At 39.1% G+C, this 5,547-nt stretch overlaps 1 non-coding gene across 1 annotated transcript; it reads left to right on the top strand.

Annotated features, from left to right (window-relative positions):
- Nucleotides 1–4,874: 4,874 nt before the first annotated feature.
- On the top strand, nt 4,875–4,980 carry LOC118489503. The gene has a single exon (XR_004887523.1). It is a non-coding gene; the product is annotated as a small nucleolar RNA R71 (small nucleolar RNA).
- Nucleotides 4,981–5,547: the final 567 nt, after the last annotated feature.

Below are 5,547 nucleotides of genomic sequence, written 5' to 3' on the forward strand. Positions count from 1 at the left end.
AATCTCGACCTAATCATCCGTTCATTTTCGAAAATCAAAGTGCAGCAATAGTGTAGCGTAGGCGAGAAAAGCGAGAATAGCAAGCATGCTCGTACAATACCCCTAAGGGTACGCACAAGTCTGTCTGTTGGTACTTAAACTATAGACTAGGTCGTTTCTAAGACATCGACCCGGACTAGGTCGAGTTTTGCCTAATTCCCTATAGTTATGGCTCTGATACCAATCTGTCACACCCCAACCGATGGCGGAATCATCAGGGCGCGGCACTGTGCGAAACAGATTATCCAGAAGTTTCCATAACAACTATAATTACCATTTATTTAAAGCAACATGTCCCATACCATGTCATAAAAGATAACATAATTATTACAGACAAGATCTAGTCAAATTGTTCTGTCCCGACAACTCAGATTTCAAAATACAGACAATTGTTTATTTGTTTCTAGACCTTTCCTAGCCTCGATTTCACAGCAAGCTAAACACATAAGCATCCTAAGCACCTGTCACATATGTTAAGTAAAGGCCAATAGACATAGTGTAAAGGTGAGCATACAAGTTTAATAGATATAATAGATTTCGAAATAGTTACGCATAACCAGCACGTACACAGTGTAAAATGAGGCATGTTAGTTATTGACGTGATGTCGTGGTCACAATCAAATTTAAATCCAATTACAACTAATAGCTAGCGGTAAGTGGGTATCGAACTCAGGGAGTATGTGGAAAATGTGTTATGTTATAGTTTTGTGATTTCTCGATGTATGTCTATATTAACTAAAGTAAACTAAATTGCAAAAAAAGTAAATTCACTGATTTGGTTGTCTTGGTTTTAAGAACTATATTAACTACTTAAATTGCAAATCAAAGATTAAGTTTGTAAACAGATTAGGAACAAGCGACCATCCTAGATTTCAGGTTTTAATCCACACTAATGTTTATGCTTAACTAGAAAGAACCACATAGACATGGCTCGTGTTTGATTATCTATTTGTGATGAAAGGGAACTAAGTACTCGGATTGTAAAATGCGAGGTTGTTACCCGATGATCAATTGACAATTATCCAACCCTAATCCCTCCCATGATATCTCGATTGCCAACGGCACCAAGAACGTATGGTTTAGAATTATAAGCAAACAAAAATCAACACTTTACAAACAAACATTCAAACACCATAATAACTCAAACAAACATTCAAAGTTATTATTCTAGAAATTCAAGCACAAACATAGTGTTTCAAAAGCAAACCTTACATCTAGGATGATCACCAAAAGTTTAGCAACGCATGACTTGGTACACCATCATCACACAACGATTAATGTTCATACGAATCAAAAACACTAACAAGATGTTTAGAAATTGTTTCAAGCTCTCAAGAACACCCAAAAATCGCCCCTAGACTGCTGGTAACCGAATGGGAATGATTGCCTTTGAAAAAACATAATAAAACATCATAAAATAGGGCAGTTACACATTTCTCCGTCATCTCCACCGTAAATTACGGTACCACCGTAAGTTACGGTGGACCAAAAAGTGTTACGGTGGGTCTCTACTGCCTTACGGTGGACGAAAAATGTTAGGGTCTACCGTAAATTACGGTACCACCGTAAGTTACGGTAGGCTTCAGCATGAAATTTTGTTTTCAGCATAACTTTTTCGTTTCAACTCCGTTTTCTTCACCGTTTTCGCCTCCGTTCTCGTAATTCCGTCCTCTATCATGCTATATTCTTAATTCTTCAGTTCAAATAAATTATTTTCTTCATGTATGTTCCATCTTTCAATCTCTAATCCAACCGTGCCTATTCCGAAGCTTCATTTCCACACTTTTAAGCTCCGAATGTACCTGAAACATAAGCAACTGTAGTCATCTAATTCAAGACAATTACATGATTAAATGAGGGATTAACTTGTCATTTAACACCATTAAGGGTTGTCCTATGGACCACCCGTCACATCCCCACACTTAACCGTTGCTTGTCCCAAGCAACCCATCAAAAACCATTTTCAAATGCACAAGCGATCAACATAAATCAAGCATAAACATATCATCCTTTTACTAGCCCTTTTCCTAACACCCAAACAACACACCCCTCGCTATATCTCTCCTCTCGGTAACAAGTAAGCACTAGCAAAGATAAGCTAGACACACAAAAGGCAAACGGGTAATTGCACAACTATATGCTTGTACCTGAATCGGTCCTTCACCTAACAATTGTCAAAACATGAATGCAAATCAAATGGGCTTTAAGGTTGTAACGTGGCTAGGTGTACGGGTAGGAAATGGAATATATTTGTAGTAGCGAATGACTTTACCCGGTCTTTTATTACACAATGAAACAAATAAACACCAAACTTAAACTTCTATATACAAGACAACTCAACATCAATTTTTTTCTTTTTCATTGCTTTTTCGCTTTTTTTTTCTTTTTCTTTCTTTTCATATCTCTTTTCTTTCTTTTTCCTTTTTTTTAATCAATAAGCAAACATTCAACATAACATCATAACATATCTACACACTACTAAAACACTACTAACACTATAAGACCGGGTCAAGTTGGGTAAAAGTTTAGGAAACTAGCTAAGGGGTAACAAATGATAGGCTTTAGGCACAAAATTGGGCAACTAAATGTCCAAACCCCCGCCCCTCTCACTACCAAGCTCATATATATAATTAATGAGGTCCAACCCCCCAAATCCCACACTCACACTCTAAAGACGAGGCTACCTAAATGCCCCTATCCTTTTCACATTCACGTCCAACTAAGGACTCAAACGCATTCAAGCACAAGTTCTAATGCACCCCCGCCCGTTGCCACTCTCATCAAAGATAAATTTTATTTATGTACAAGTGTGGCTTCAACTCTCACCAAGAATGAAAGGGTATCAAGGGCTGCCGGTGCATCATCTGGGGTTAGACTAAGGTGTTCAAAATTTTCATGTTTTGCTTGATTTAAAAAATTTTCAAAAATCTCAAAATTTCTCCCCATCCCCACACTTGGGATACATTGATCCCAATGTATGGTTTTGAGAGACTTTGATCGCATAAATTCTTAAACACCAACTAAAAGCTTATAAACTCAAACCCCAAATTTCTTTTTGTATATATATATTTTTTAAACAAAATCAAACAAACTAACTACCAATATTTCAAAGCTAAAGAACACAACAAGACTAAGGAAAGAGTACATTGACCTGGTGAAGTTTGCCACAACAGATGTTGTAGATAATCCGACTTCCTATCACCACTTTTACCCAAATATCCGTACATCTTCCCCACACTTGAATGTCGCCATGGCCCTGAAACATAGAAAGATAAAAACACAAGATCAATATAAAACCCCGGGTTGCCTCCCGAGCAGCGCTAAGTTTCGAGTCTTCAGCCAGACCGTGCCATCCCATTTATGGTGGCTCAAAGAATCGGTTACTGCCACTTCCATCACTACATTGTGCCATTGAGCAAAATGCATCTGTCTCGTGTCGACTCGGTGGGTAATCAAATACACTCCTGCTTATACCCATATGTTTTTCTTCACGGTCCGATGGGTGTTTTTTTCTCATTCTTTGAAACACATTTTTCATACAATCACTAGACTCACCACCCTTCCCCTCAATGGACTCATAACTAATCACTCTAGTTTGAACATCAAAGGACAACTTACGCTTCTTTTCAGTCATGGTAATAATCCCGTCTCTAAAATTAATTTGAGCATTTGCTGTGTATAGAAACGGTCTACCAAAAATTACCCTTTGTTGTGCTACCATTTTGGCAGAAACATAGTCTAGAACTAGAAAATCCACCAGATATTCAAACTCTCCCAGCTGAATCTTAACATTCCTAACCATTCCCCGTGGACGCCTCCAACTTTCATCCGCCAAGCTAACCATGGTATCTATATCTTCAAGCGGACCAAAGTCGTACATATCATATAGATCGCCTGGTAACACACTCATGCTTGCCCCGTAGTCCAACAATGCGTGAGGGATTTTTAATTTTCCCACACGAATAGGCACGATTGGTGCTCCATGCTCTTTATCATTCTCACCATCGACATCCTTTTTCAAACCTGCATTTATTTGACTCGAAGAGGTTAGACATTTTTCATTAAATTCGGTACTAGGAACGGTGCTTACCACATTGATGTTAACACTTTTAATGTTTTTGGGATTTATCACCGTGTCACTTGGTAGCTGGCCTTTTGCTTTCTTCAAAATCGCCACTTCACTCGCAAGTTGACCCATTTGAGTAGTCAAAGTTTAAATAGCTTTATCACGGGCCTCGTCCTTTTGCATCCGAACTTCATCATGTTGATTCATTCGTTGCATTTCGACTTTCATCGCTTTCAACATCTCCATTACTTCGTTTCCTCCCAAAGAGCTTTGACCCGTTTGATATTGCCTTTGAAATCCTTGGTTTCCTTGGAAATTCGGGTTAACTTGATTTGAAGGGTTCCCATACCGAAAGTTTGGGTGATTTCTTAAACCGGGGTGGTAAGTATTAGAATTCATATTGTTGTAATTTCTACCACCCCCTCCTTGACCTTGCACAGCATGAACCTCGTCGTATTGCCCATCACCTCCTTGGCAATTTTCAGCCGCATGACCTATTTCATTGCAAATAGCACAAACATCATAAATTTGATTAGAAGTTTGTACATTACCATCGTCAACCGCATGCACTTGAGTTCGGGTAATGATCGGTCGTGCTCTCCTTGATGCTTGAGCTTTTCTCTTTGATGTGACCGCCATTTGCTCCAAAAATTCCCAATCATCATGCTCATAATTTGTACCAAAACTGCCATTTGTGATAGACATTAAGTCGCGAGCATCTTCGGCACTTAACCCCTCATGGAAAGCATTCATCAATTCCCAAAGCTCAATCCCATGATGGGGGCAATTCTTTATCATCATGTTAAAACGTTCAAAAGCCTCATGGAACATCTCACCTTGTTGTTGTTGAAAACTTCTCAACCCTTTCCTAGCATCATTCGTCTTTTGAGCGGTGTAAAATTCATCCAAAAAGGTTTGTTGCATTTCCCCCCATGTATATATAGATGCTGAAGGTAATGTGTAGAACCACTTTTTCGCCTTGTCTTCCAAAGAAAATTGGAATAGTACCAATTTAATATCATCGGCTAAGAATCCTTGACTCCCAAGAGTGTTGCAAATCGAATCGTAAGCCTCCAAATGAAAATAAGGCTCTTCTGTTGCTAAACCCTTATATTTTGGCAAGCTTTGCAATGAGTTGGTCCTCACTTCAAATGTCCTCCCTTGATCATTGTGAGGAATGACTACCGGTGAAGGATTATGAGTGATTATTGGCCTGAAATGCGTTTCTATACCTCTTGCATGTTCTCTAAGATGCCTCCTTGGTACACCCAACCGAACTCTTGGACGCATCAGACGCATCGGACCCATTGGTCTTGGCATATGCCCTTGTGGTGCCAATGGCTGTTGAAATTGTTGTTGTGTCATCGGTGGGTTTTTAATTGGCCTTTGGAATTGTTGAACATTCGGTAGACGAACTTGTTGCAGTGGTATCGGACGTTGCA

This window comes from Helianthus annuus, chromosome 17 (genome assembly GCF_002127325.2).
Source record: "Helianthus annuus cultivar XRQ/B chromosome 17, HanXRQr2.0-SUNRISE, whole genome shotgun sequence".
Lineage (NCBI taxonomy): Eukaryota > Viridiplantae > Streptophyta > Magnoliopsida > Asterales > Asteraceae > Helianthus > Helianthus annuus.